Source organism: Juglans regia, chromosome 7, assembly GCF_001411555.2.
Source record: "Juglans regia cultivar Chandler chromosome 7, Walnut 2.0, whole genome shotgun sequence".
Lineage (NCBI taxonomy): Eukaryota > Viridiplantae > Streptophyta > Magnoliopsida > Fagales > Juglandaceae > Juglans > Juglans regia.
In genome coordinates, this window is record NC_049907.1 from 25931456 (window position 1) to 25946108 (window position 14653).

A 14653-nucleotide genomic window follows, 5' to 3' on the forward strand; every position below is an offset into this window, starting at 1 on the left:
TTCACCCATACAGCATCTCCCATTTTCATTTTTCACCATAAAATACCAAAAATTTCAATTTGCATCATAAGCTGCCAACATTTCTCAATTCGCACCCTCAGTTTTAATGACCATTGTAATTATATTACGTGACCCTTTTTTTGTTTACCTTAATGATCAGATCTAAACAAGGGGTGAGCATTGAAAAATGTAGGTAATTTAGGCTGCAAGTTGAAGTGTATTTTCTACTTATAAAAAAAAAAAGTTGAAGTGTATTTTTTCCTATTTTCATGCCATCATCGCCAACTTTGGTAATGAGGAGAACATAAAACTTTCGTGTTGTGAAATCTTGTGAATGTTTAGGGGTTGTTTTGATAGTACTATTCCTCTCTCCTTTCATAATATGGAATAACAAATATATCAATTATTTTCATTAAATAATTGTTGTTATTCGTTTAACCTTTTATTTTTTTATCTTTCTTGGCCAAGTTACTCATGCTAGCAGTTTGTTGACCTGAGATGTGTCTTAAAGAGATTCGTATTTCTTTTTTTAAGATTATTGGTTAGGAAAAGATGAAACATAATAGAAATATTGGCATCGAATGACTTGGATTGTGGCTGACCAAGTTTCTAGGGCGGCGCGTGGAGACCACGCACCAATGGTTGTGGGATGGAGTTGGTCAAATTTGAAAGATCTTGAGATGACGAATCTACTAGTACGACGCATATAGCCGTTGGACGCATTTTAGCGCAACGACGCGTGACAGCCATGCGCGGAACAAACGACGCATGAGTATCACAAGCTGAGATTTTCGCCACAATTCCACTTCATCCCAATAGATCAGCAGCTAGGAGGTTGCGTGGTGGGGCGCTTGTAGGCTGTCGGTCGTTGAAGTGCAATAGATCTGACCAAAATCGAGCCAGTGGAAAAGAGGGATTAAAAACACTAACAAAGAAACTTATACACAGATATGTACTAAAAAAGGAACGGAGATGAGGATAACTCCTCGATGAAAAAAGCAATCTTTTCGATTAGAAAATTTTCTACAGAGAAGCGGGAGTTTCTCTTTTTAAAAAGAGAGAAGTGGGGAATTATTGAGAATCATCCTTTTATTAGGATTTGGATCATCCATAATTATTGAGAGTTTAAAGTGAGATAAATATGCACATAAAATGGACAATGGTGATCACATCATTTATAATTGTCCAAGTGAATTTCTCAAGCAGTATTAAATGGCCAACAAATGTTCCATAGCATACTTCATGTATTTAACAAATGTTCCAGATCATACTTCATGTATTTATCTATCTCACTCTAAGCCGAGAGTCAAAAACTTTGAGAGATCTCTATCATTATTATTATCCTCTAATGTGACATTAAATAATTGACAGATAAGTAAAAAATAATTGGTATATATGTAAAGTGTGTTTCTCTCTCTCTAATGTGCACTCTCCATTAAATCCAATAATCATGATTTCATCCATTTTCAATCCATCTTAATAGTCAAAATTTGATGAGGATTTTATAGTTGAAGGGTGTAATATTTCAGTTTTGTTTGTGGTGTATAATGCAAAGCATCTATTAGTTGAAGGCTGGAAAGTTTTTTTTTTTTTTCCAAAAATTAATGTAATTAGCAGTATATATATATATATATATATATATATATATATATATATATATAAAATGAAAGGTAATGAATCTAATTTGGAATCCATAAAACCCAAGTCAAGACCAAGCTTGCAATACCCATTTTAGTCCATAATGAGCTTTTTATGAAAGCTTGCATGCATATCGAGGAAATTGTGGATAAACAAAACTTGGAGGTTGGATCATATAGATTTCTAGCTCTCAAAGTATCAATGGAGTAAAGAGGGAGGAGGAATGGTCGATTCGATATGGTGGCGATGGATGTGCTTTGGAGGTAAGGGTGTGTAAGTTTTTGCATTTCCTTTGAGAAAAAAATGGGGTTTATTATGAAAAAGTTGGGTTTTTAATGTGGGTTTCAGCTTTTCTTTGATTATTTTAAAAAGAAGTGTGCATGACTTCCACATTTTATAACTTTATAAATCATTTTCCTATCCAACAACTCTTTCGTAAAACTCAGAATCAATCTTGAGATTGTAACAAATAAATAGGCGGGTTTGGTCTGATATGGTACTGGTTCTTAAAAGCCAAAATTGGCCCTAAACCGGTGCGGTACTAGTTTTTAAATTTTAAAAATTGGTTTAAATCAAACCAGACCGGTATATATATTTTTAATTTTTTATATTATATTATATTATATGTTAAATTGCTAATTAATCTAGCATGAAATTCTAATCTTATTATTCAAATCTATTAATCTTATAACATAAATTTAATATAACATTTGATGAAAGTTAGACACTACTTATTATATACTAGTATAATTTAACATAAATATATTAGTAATTGTTAATAATAAATACTAAATTCTAACAATTAATTCTAGTATTGAAAAAATTATAATACTAAACTTATATAGTGCCACATATATAAATGAAAAATCGGACCGGACTGGATCGAAATCAGAAAAATCGAAAGTTTCAGTTTCGGTGATGAATCAATTCGTATCAGTTCTTAAATTTTCAAAACCAATATATACCGATTCAGTTTCAAAATTTGTCCAAAACTAAATCGAACCGGACCAGTTACACCCCTAAGGATAAAAGAAAATTTTCTCACTCCATAATTTTCATAAAAAAAATAATGATAATTATCAACAATTAAAAAAATATCTTGAGGTATAATCGGTCCAATTATGTCCGGTTTTCGACAAATTTTAGAACTGAGTTGGTATTCATCAGTGATGAATCAATTCGTATCAGTTCTTAAATTTTCAAAACCAATGTATACCGATTCAGTTTCAAAATTTGTCCAAAACTAAATTAAACCGGACCAGTCACACCCCTAAGGATAAAAGAAAAATTTCTCACTCCATAATTTTCATAAAAAAAATAATGATAATTATCAACAATTAAAAAAATATCTTGAGGTATAATCGGTCCAATTATGTCCGGTTTTCGACAAATTTTAGAACTGAGTTGGTATTCATCAGTGATGAATCAATTCGTATCAGTTCTTAAATTTTCAAAACCAATGTATACCGATTCAGTTTCAAAATTTGTCCAAAACTAAATTAAACCGGACCAGTCACACCCCTAAGGATAAAAGAAAAATTTCTCACTCCATAATTTTCATAAAAAAAATAATGATAATTATCAACAATTAAAAAAATATCTTGAGGTATAATCGGTCCAATTATGTCCGGTTTTCGACAAATTTTAGAACTGAGTTGATATTCATCGGTTTGAAAATTTAAAAACTTAAACAGACCAAGTCATCACCCAAATTGAAACTTTCTCAATTTTTTAATTTCAATCTGGTCCGGTCTAATTTTTCAGGTTTACTGTTTATACATGTGACACTATATAATTTTAGTATTATAATTTTTTTCATAGTTTAATATTTATTATTAACAATTACTAATTCATTAGTATCTAATTATACTAGTATAGTATAAGTAGTGTTTAACTTATTAGTGAGATTAACTTATTAGTTATAAGATAAATATACATGAATAATAAGATTAAAATTTTATGTTAGATTAATTAGCAATTTAGCATATATTATATATAATATAAAAATTATATAAAAAAATATTTTATATATAATATAAAAAAATAAAATATATATAAATATACCGGTCTTGTTTAGTTCAAACCAATTCTTGAAATATAAAAATCAATACCGAACCGGTTTAGGACTGGTTTCTATTCTTAAAAATGGGTATCGGACCGGATTGATTATGAACCGATCGATTCAATCGGTTTTTCAAATTTTTTTTACACCCTTAGCACCAAACATTAATATAAAATTATCAAAACAATAGCTTATTAATATCCACGGATTGCCATATATAGACTTTTAAAATCCCAAACAAAATAAAATAATAAATCCCAACCAAAATTTATGAAGCCATACTACCAAAGAACAAAAGACTATAATATAAAATTACCAATGACACTCTAATAAGACAACAATAATAGATGTTTGGATGCTATACAAGTTGAGGAATATGATGCCAAATAAAATAGTATTCTTTAATATATATATCACCTAAAATTAAACCTAAGAATGCAAGCCTTGTTTTAGTAACACATTTTATAATAATATTTAAATGCTTTCCTCCATATTTTTCCATTCTCGTGAACCGTCCATCACAATTCTTCCTACCGTTCACATCAAACCCATCATGAGACTGGCAGCTATCAGTCTCTTTAAATTGTTAGACATAAACTTTTCACTTAGAATTTTAAGACTATCTTGGGATCCTAATTTGGATTTGATTCCATCTTTTATGACCTACGTCACACGGCATTATTCAAGCAAAGAGGACACGTATTTGATTTTGAACTAACTCTTCTTCTAATAATAATAATAATAATAATAATAATAATAATAATAATAATAACAACGAAGACGACGACATAATATAGGAAAATTAATTCTACTTACCACACTTCTATCTTACTTTTATTTGTTTATGATGCGGAGACATTTATATTTAGGACTGTACATTTAAACCGTCCACCCGAACCAACCCGAAATTTCCGAATTAGCCGACCCGAATAGAAACGGGCAAGAAGTGGAAGAATGCCGATTGAATTCCGAAATAATTCGGTTGAATCGGGTAATACCCATTAACCAAACCTGATACCAAAACGACACCGTACATGAATTTTTCTTCCCCACTCAACTCAAAGTCCAAACACTCTCTCGTCGCACCCTCACAATCGCAAGCACTCTCACTCTCCTGAGTCTCCTCTCCCTCACTCACTCACTCTCACTCTCATCTCAGGCACTCTCCTGAGTCTCCTCTCCCTCACTCACTCACTCTTAGGGGTGTAACCGGTCCGGTCCGGTCCGGTTTTGGATAAAATCTAGGACCGAACCGGTATGTACCGGTTTTATATTTTTCAAAACCGATTACGCACCGGTTACCCTCCTAAACCGGTACTTCCGGTTTTACCGGTTTCCGGTCAGGTCCGGTTTTCCAGTTTTTTTTAAAATATAAATTTCACAATTTGTCATTAAAAATTTGTTTATAAAAAAAAATTGATTTAAAAAAAACTGTTTTATACTTTTATTAATATATTAGACTATATAATAGTATTAATATTAGACTATTGGTATAGTTATAAGTTATATATTAGTATTAGTTATAAACTTTTAGTGATTTAGTATTAATATTTTATGTAATAATTTATAAATTATAATAAGAAATTATTTCATATATGAATATATATGTTATATATAAAATTTCACATAAAAATTTATAATTATACATTATATATAAAAATTATATATATTAATATTTAATATATATAAAATATTTTGTATAAAACTTATATATAAAAATATTATTTTTTATTTTTTTTAATCAACCGGTCCGGTCCGGTTCGGTCCGGTCCAAAAAATTCCGGAACCGGAACCGGACCGGAACCGGCCGGTTTTTACGTTTTAAAAACCGGTTCCGGACCGGACCGGTTCAAAACCGGTAAAACCGGTCCGGTTCGGTCCGGTCCGGTCCGGTTTTCCGGTTTTCCGGTTTTCCGGTTTTCCGGTTTGAGTTTACACCCCTACTCACTCTCACTCTCATCGCAGGCACTCTCATCGCAGGCACTCTCCTGAGTCTCCTCTCCCTCACTCACTCACTCTCACTCTCATCGCAGGCACTCTCCTCTCCCTCACTTGCTCTCACTCTCACTCTCACTCTCATCCCAGATTCTCAAGCACTCTCTTCTCCCTTGCAGCCACAGCTCGCTTGCCCTATGGAAGGATTTCTCTGTACTATCTTACAAGCTCGCAACTCTCTCTCTCTCTGTAAGACTGTATCTCTATCTCTATTTTGATTTTTTATAGTTAGTGTTTGTATGCTAGTTTTGGATTTGGGATTTTATTAGTTCTTTTCATTTTTTGATTTTGTGTTTTGGTTGAGATTTTTGGTTTATCAGTTGTGGGTATTTTCGTTGTATGGTAGTTGTTTTTATTTTGATTTTGATTTTCTGTAAGCTGCTACTCTTCATTTTGGGTTTCCTGGAGACGATATTGGTCATGCTAGTTAGCTAGGTGGTACTGCTGGAAACTGAGATTCAATTTCTTTTACAAAAAATCAACTCCTTTGCATTAAAACAATCTCATGACATTGACAAAAAGTAGAGCAAATACACTGACCATCATTATCAGCAGTATAGTGGGTAATCTCCTCTGAGTAAATTCCAGACCATTTCCAAATACCCATTTTTTTTTATTTAATTCTGCTGGACCTATAATTCACAAGCATTAATAGTTGGAACCAGGCAAATGAATGGCATGAGATGCACAAGCATTAATAGCATGTGGTGGCGAAGTCAAATAGCAAAAGAAATACAGTTCTGTACATGTTTTTTTCTTTCCTAATAGATAAGAGTAGCAGAATGTTTTTTTCCCCTATCAAATAACATGCTCTATACATGTTCTGTACATATGGTTTTCTCATTTTCATTATTGCAACTGTTTCACTTTCATATTGGCGTTCATGTGATTAATAATTTAATGATGATTTATTTATCTCAAATTGCAGTTATGGAGCCTAGTTCTACTATGCCTTCGTCAGGATCTGAAACAATCCGTGATGTAATTCATTTGGATAGCTCTCTCCCTACAACTACTTCTTCTCATGTTCATCCTCCTATCAAAATATATCGGGGTAGATCGGATGTATGGTTTCATTTTTCTAAGATTGAGAATGAACATCCCAATGACCAGAGAGGTGACTAGAGAGCTGCATGCAACTATTGTGGTAAGACTTTATTTTATCATTCTAAAAAACAAGGTACTTCATTTTTGAGATACCATATTGAGACATGTAAGGCCTTTATTGAGACTAGGATTGGAAGTGATAACCCCCAATAAAAAACGACCGGGCCTAGGAGGGATGGGGTGGATGGTACAACTAGCAGTCCTAGTTTTGGATTTGCTAAATATAATGAGTAGAAAATAAGGTTGGCGGTAGCTAAAATGATAATTGTGGATGAGCTATCATTTAGATTTGTAGAAAAATAGGGATTTAAAGACTTTATGACTGCAGTTGAGTCTAGATTTCCAATCCCCTCTCGCATTACTATTATACGAGATTGTATGAAAATGAACTTGTCAAAAAAAGACAAGTTAAAGGACATATTCATGGCATCCAATTATAAGATTTGCATCACTACTGACATGTGGACATCAGTGTAAAATTTTAACTATATGTGCATAACATCCCATTTTATTGATGATGATTGGGTTTTGCATAAAAGAATTATAGGTTTTATGAAAGTTCCTAATCATAAAGGGACAACAATAGGAAGAGAGATCAAGTCATCTATACTTAGATGGGGCATAAAGAAGATATTTACAATCACAGTAGACAATGCATCCTCTAATACTATTGCCATTGATTATTTGAGGAAAATTACCAAAATTAGAGATTGTTTGGAACTAGACAATGACCTTATGCACATAAGATGTTGTGCACATATTTTGAATCTTATTGTCTATGATGGCTTGAAAGAAATTGATAGATAAATTGTGAAGATTCGAAATGCGGTGAAATATGTGAATTCTTCCCCTGCAAGACTTGAAAATTTCAAGTCATGCGCGGAGAGACAAAATATCTTGGGTGGTGCGCTTCTTTCTCTTGATGTTCCAACCAGGTGGAACTCAATATATCTGATGTTGAGTTCGACTCTCAATTATTATGCGACTTTTGAGGTGATGCAAGATGAAAACAATCAGTTTGGTCCGCATTTACGTGAGGTTGGAGAATGACCACCAACTTTAGATGATTGGAAAATCGTCAAGATTGTTGTACAGTTTTTGCAGATTTTTTATGATATCACTTTGCAGATTTCAGGCTCAACTTATGCAACTTCACATTTGTTCATTAGAGAAATAGCTTCAATCTATAACCATTTGATCAAATTTTCTATGGGTGATGATGATATGTTGAAAATTATGTCGAAGAGGATGCTGTTGAAATATGACAAGAATTGGAGAGATTTTGAGAAAGTAAACAAAATCTTATTTATTGCGGTTGTGCTTGATCCGCACGCCAAGTTGGAAGTTTTGGAGTTTTGGTTTACAGATTTTCTTAGTCATGAGCGAGCATCCGAACTTCTTACAAGATTAAGAAGGATGATTGAGCGGATGTATAAACAATATTCAAAATCCAATGTAGGTTCAAGTGTTGATGAGAGTTAAAGCAACACAATATCTTATAATGCGGAGGATATTTATAGTAGGTATCGGCACTATCAAGCATCAAGGGGTGTCGTAGAGTCCAAATCAGAATTAGATCAATATTTTATGGGGAGCCTTGAATGATTGACACCCAACTTTGATATTTTAATGTGGTGGAAGATGAATTCAATCAATTTTCCGATCTTTACTAATATAGCTCGAGATGTGTTAGCTATTCTCATATCTACTATTGCTTCCGAGTCTGTATTTAGTGTTGGAGGTCGTGTCTTAGATTCATTCCGTAGCTTATTGGCCCCTGCAACAATTGAAGCTCTTATCTGTACACAAAATTGGTTGATGGCACCCTCTGTTAATTATGACTCCCAAGATGTAATGGAAGATGTGGAAAGCTACAAGTTAGATACTAGTAAGTTTCATATTTGAAGAATATTTTCATATAGTCCTTTCAATTAATTATATTTTTAACATAATTTTTTTTCATGTAGAGATGATGAAGAATATTTTGAATGAGGCCGATTGTAGATTACTAGAATTTATTTTATGCTTTTCTGACTAGTCCACATAGGTAACATGAGAATTTTTGTTGTTTTTGGTCTTGTAAACTGGGATTATGCCCATGTAGGACCAAATACATAAGTTTGGAAATGATATTCAGGACGAATACCATTATGATCATTTTATACCATACTGGTTCTGTATGATACACATATTATTTATGAGTATTTGTTGGGCGACTGTTTTTTGCTCATCTCAAGTATTCAGTTCTGATAATTACTCATTTAACTTGTAGAACCAAAAGTAGGAAAATATTTCACCAAAAGATTAACCAAAACTATTCATATTCATATGTTATCATGATTAATTTGGGAGCGAGCTACATTGCAACTATCATAGATCAACACATGAAATCAATTGAGGAGCCCACCATGAGCTATAAATAATTAATTACACTCTGTGGGCAATCCTCAACAATATTATATTTACTTATTTAACTTGTGAAATTAGCTTACACTAGGTGGGCAATCCTCAACAAATATCAATATCAACATTTTAAAAAAAAAAATCGTTTAATCTGGTAATTGGGTATTTCTAAAATTTTCTGGGCCAGTTAATCGAGTAATATAGCCGGTTTGGTTAAGCGGGTAATAGGTCGGGTCGGGTCGAAATAGTATTTTTTCGGGCCGGGTCGGTTGAACTAACCTATTTATATTTTTTTAATGTTTCCTTAAAATAAATAAATGCCGATCCAAGAGTGATAAAAAATGTCATAAAAATGAGATTAAAGTGCGGGATGTAGTCGTATGTATATTAAAATAAAATTATTAATAAAGTGATATTATTAAAATGGAGTAAAACTAATATAAGAGCATTTTACATTTTACTGGAGTAAAAATGTAAGCTATTGTTTTGATAATTTTATATTAATGTTTAGTGCTATGATTTTTATTGAAGTTATATAGTCAATTTTTCAAATGTTTTGATTAAGAAAATATAATAATATCATATATCAATATAACTATTTACGTTTAATTCTAGTGAAAAGTGGCGTAAACTGGTGATTTACACTTAGCTGGACGACATGTCACGATCACGAATCTAGAATGGAACTGGTCATAGGCAATCCACATCAGTCCCTTGTCTCTCTTTCTCCCCCACCCCCTCTCTCTCTCAAGCCGAACTTTCTATACTCTCTCTCAATCTACTTAATTTTTTTGGAACTTTTTTCGCGACCAATCAATCTAAACAGTCCAAAATTTTTTTCTTTCTCAAAATTTTAAGAACAAGTAGGAAAAAATGCAAAAAAAGCAAAAAACGAGATAGATTTCCAAATAAGATCTGCCAAATTCCAAATTTTCAAATATTCCAGCAAGTGATGGTATGAGCAACATCTGGGAAAAGATAGATTCAGTAGAGAGAGTTTAAGAGGTGCAGCTTGAAAGAAGGAGGAAGAAGAAGAGAAGAAGAAGAAGAAGAAGAAGCACGTTCGACTTAAGAGAGAAGGGAGAAAGAGAGATAGGAGAATGATGTGGATTACTTATACCTAGTTTCATTTTAATTTTCTTGAGATGATGAAGTGTTGTCAAGCTATTGGAGGGTGTAAGTAGGGCGATAAGCCGTTCAGTCCAGTCGGTCGGTTAGTCGGTTAGGATCAAAAAAATCGACCGGACCGAACGGTCGGTTTCTAGCGTCTCCCAAATAATATCCATACATCAATATAACTATTTAAGTTTAATTCTGGAGAATTTTGATAAGTAGTTCTCGAGTTTATATCACTTGTGAACAACATTGCCACTTGTTAGAAACTTCAAATTTACTCTCATTTCGTTGATTACTTTTCCAAAATTCCAATATAAAGTGCCACGTCCGTAAAATGATTAATATGATACGGTACCGTAAAAAGAAAATAACAATAATTTTTAAAAAATGAAAAGAAACTTAAAACTAGAAAGCTAAAGGCAACCTAAAACTAGAAAAAAAAAAAAAGAAAAAAAAAAGGAACCTACAAATTTCAAATTTTCAGAGTCGGAATCTAAATATACAAAAGTAAAAACAAGAAATAAACATAATAATAAAAAAAACAAGAAAGGAAAAATTAATATAAATATTAAGCTTTAAACTAAAATAAAAGGGAAAGAGAAAGGAAAACCTTAAAATGGAATAATATTAAAAATGTAAAAAAATAGAAAATCCTAAAAAGAAAAACAGAACATCATTAAAACTAAAAAAACATATATTCTCAACTTAACTGAAAAACAAAAAAAATTATGATTAATTTCATTTTTCACTCCACCTTTTCAAATTGTACCTCAAATTGCCGAAAAGGAGGAAAAAAAAAACAATTTAGTTGCTCAAAATACCATTTTTTTCCCCCAAATTTCACCCTTCATCCTTCGCTAAAATGTAACCGTAAAATTTTTTAAGTCAATTGTCTATCAGCATTCTCAATCGCTTATGTCCAATGGATTATGTATCCCATATGTATTTCCATTTATCTACTATAGACTCGTTATATATAGTGAGTAATGTTAGATACAGTTCTAAGATGTGTAAGTCTCGTGTACTCATTTAAAAAAAAAGTAGGATCTATCATTAAAAAAATTATATTTTTATATAGATCTCATATTTATACATTTTTTTCAATGGGAATGCACGAGGCTTACACACCCTATGAATGCAAATATCATTTTTTTTTTCTCTTTATTCTCTCATATTTTCACTTCATACCCTAGTTTCTCATTATATACCGAAGAATCTATTAAGAATATACTCATAATATAATCCTATTTTTTCATCTTTTGATTTTATTTATAGTTTTTGCTTGGCTTATATATTTGTATTTTGTGTGTATAAGATAAAATTATATCACATTGTATATAAAGAGATATTGTAATATCAAAATATATAAAGATATTGCAAACTTATTGATAGTTAGAGAAAATATTTGAAATTAATAAAATCATTTTAAAAAAATATTTAAATGATATATAGAAAATATAGATAAAATGATATATAATATATTGTAAAAGTCAGTTTATAAAATAGAAAAAGTGAGTTTGGTGACGTAATTTAAAAGACATGATAAAAGAAATCATTGGGAGTGCTCTAAATACATCACCAAAACTCTTTTTTTTTTTTTTTTTTTTTTTTTTTCTATTTTACTTAATAAATCTTATAATATACTATACATTAGTTTATGTAACACTCGGGCCCAATTAAGCCCGTTTTCCAAAATTTTTGAGTTTATAGATAAGAAAAGCGCACTTTGGGTTAACAAGTATTTTTTTTTTTATAAGGGCCTCGAGCCAGGATTTTTTTTTATGGGCTGGGAAAATTTATAAGAAAAGTTGTAGTATTTTTTTTTTTTTTTCTGAGTTTGAGTCGGGGCCTATAATTCACGGAAGAAGCCCAAGCCCGTGTTACCTTATTTTTCCATGTACTATCCAGTTTCACGTCCGTTTTTTTTTCCTCTTCATGCACGCATCTTTCTCTCATCTCTAGGATTTTATTTTTTGGTCTTTCAACCACCTATATATTCACATCCTTTATACATGATGAAAACCTAAAATAGTGTTGCCGTCTCCTTTTTCCCATTAGCCTCGTGCGCAGCACAACCACACACGAAGTCTTTTTTTTTTGCACCCCCATTTGCCGTCCAACCCCACAGCCATCCTGCACCACCTATGATAGCCACTGCTCAGCCATCGCAGTTGCCTTCCCAACGAACCTGGTTTGCACCTCCATAAGCCTCCTTGACCCATTGAGCCGTTAGCCACTGCACTTTGACATACGGACCGAGAGGAAGCCACGTCCAACGTGTGTACCGTAACATTCTCACTTAGCACTGCCCACACCCCTTCCATAAACCGCAACAACCCACTTACACGGCCGTGCCACCACAAGCTGCCAGTCCCATCCGTCAACCCATATCCCTCAGCCGTTCAACATAGAGCCTTACCAACACCGAAGGACCTTTGTTTTTGCTTCCTGAAACAGAGCCACCACTTACAGCCATCCCCAGCTCTTTCTCGCTGCCATCAACCATAGCAAGTGTATACAGAAACTGCCGGTGAAGACTTCCCGTCACCCCAGTTCGCCGCACGCTGCCTCAGTCCCCGGTAAGCTCATACCGTTTCTTTTTATTTTTTTTCTCTTTTCTCTTAGTTTCTCTCCGTCTCTCCCGCACTCTCTCACCGTGTGCTTCTCCCGTTCATCTCTCTCCCTCCCTCTCTATCATTTTCAACTGCCCAGGTGCCACCCTCACCGTCGTCGACCTTAGCCAGCTCCCTGCGCTGTCACACGCTCCCTTCTTGGTGAGTATCTCACGCCCCTGCCTCGCCGACTGTTGCACCACATAAACGCATGAAAGCATTTTCTTAAGAGGCTACGTAAATTTAGTTTTACATATTATATGGATATAAAATTACAATATTGCCCTTATCATTGGATGGTTTCAATTTGGAATTATGTTTATATTAAATCTATTTTTACGTGGTCTTTGTGAGAAGTATAAGAAATTGTACAGAAAATAAATAGGATTTTTAAATTGTACTATTGGTAGCAAATTGTTTTTATAATAAGTGTGTAATTTTATTTTGAACATTTTAAATATGATTAAAGCTAAATTTTTATTATTTAATGAAATTTTTTACTAGTACTTATCTTAAATGTTGATTGATATCAAGGAAATTTAGAGAATGATGATATTTTAAGATTATGAGAATTTTTAGGTATTGAAGAATTAAAATAGATATAGTAGAAGCTTAGGGTTAAGAGAATTGCTACGGCTACCGAAAAAGTAGCCTGAAAATGTGTCCCGAACGTGCATTTTACTTTTCTTTTTTTTTCATGTATTTTTTTTAATCATCATAAATATTTTTTTAAAAAAATAAAAAATTCACAACATCATTAAAAAACACTTCCTTAATTACTAAGTAAAAAAAAAAAAAAGGATTTGGGTCACAGCTTCGGGACCCAAGGCATTTCTCTAGGGTTAAATGGTATAAATTTGTGACTGATTGAAAATTTACGGAATTACGTGATTATTTTATAGGTGACGATTTATAGTTGACTCGAAATTTTTTTTAAAAAAATTCTGAAAAGCTAAGAAATTCAGGTAAGCGGAATTCATATACTAAACTCTGCATAAAATAAAAATGAACTGAGGTTGATTTATAAAAATGTGCATTATGTGTTTTGAAAAGAAATGTAAAAATAACCTCAGTTATTTGTTCGCCATTACTCATTGAACTCTGATTAAAGAGAAAGTATTTTTGCCATGATTGGTGTAGACATAAGCTTATTTTTGACATTCTATTTCTGACCTATACAAAAAGAGTGAATATGAAAAATTATACATAATTATGTAAATATGCTTTGGATCTGCTTTGATTATGAAGATTATATGATTTTGTTCAGTACTCTGTTTGGATAAGATGTGATTTCTGAAAACCTTTGGCATGACTCTCTGATTTTGAATTTGATTATGTTTCCAGTTTGTTTAGTTATGGACCTACCACGGGTGATAATAATGGCATACGACCCAACCACGTGTTACAATAGTGGATACAGCCCAACCACGGGTAATAATAGTGGATACGGCCCAACCATGGGGAATAATAGTGGATACGGCCCAACCAGAGGTTATAATAGTGGATACAGTCCTGCCACATGTTATAGTAGTGGTCTCTGTTTTGAGTGCACACCTTGGTGACAGAGTGATTTATGTTCTGCTTGGCTATTCGTAGATGCATAACCCTATCACGGGGGTTATACATGGTCTCTGTTTTGATATGATGTTTTGATGATGATGATCATTTATGCTATGCCAAATGATATTTTTGAATGAATTTATTTCTGAATCTTCGCTCT